The sequence below is a fragment of the Morone saxatilis genome, unplaced genomic scaffold (genome assembly GCF_004916995.1).
Source record: "Morone saxatilis isolate NCDOM2014 unplaced genomic scaffold, NCSU_SB_2.0 Contig23, whole genome shotgun sequence".
In the NCBI taxonomy this organism is placed as follows: domain Eukaryota; kingdom Metazoa; phylum Chordata; class Actinopteri; family Moronidae; genus Morone; species Morone saxatilis.
In genome coordinates, this window is record NW_023339796.1 from 183,061 (window position 1) to 183,403 (window position 343).

Here is a 343-nt window from a genome sequence, read left to right on the forward strand (position 1 = left end):
GAGTGTGTGCAGCATTATGATGAGTGTGAATGATGAACTGTCTACAGAAGCAGTTCCACTCCCGTCCAGCAGGCGGCGGTGTTACCGGGAACAGCATCTACTTTAGCGACCATCACGGAAATCAGAGTGTGTGCAGCGTCTGTGCTGGTGTTCAACCTGACTGTGGGTGAGTTAATAAAGAGAATAAATATGTGTTTACTTTATTATATTGTTGGTTTATGAGTTTATTAATTCACTGCAAAATGGCGGCTGAACAAAGAATGCACCGCTGGTTAGCCACGAGCTAACGCTAGCTGTGTGTATGAATGTAAACAGAAGGATGTCAGTGTTATCTCTGAGCTTA

General features: G+C 44.0%; 1 protein-coding gene across 1 annotated transcript in view; it reads left to right on the forward strand.

Moving 5' to 3' along the window:
* Positions 1 to 94: 94 nt before the first annotated feature.
* The window catches only part of dhx9 (DEAH (Asp-Glu-Ala-His) box helicase 9), a 7,571-nt gene continuing 7,322 nt past the window's right edge, over positions 95 to 343 (forward strand). Inside the window, exon 1 of the mRNA XM_035670295.1 lies at positions 95 to 166. The gene's annotated coding sequence lies outside the window, so the exon portion shown is untranslated. The remainder of the gene's footprint in view (positions 167 to 343) is intronic.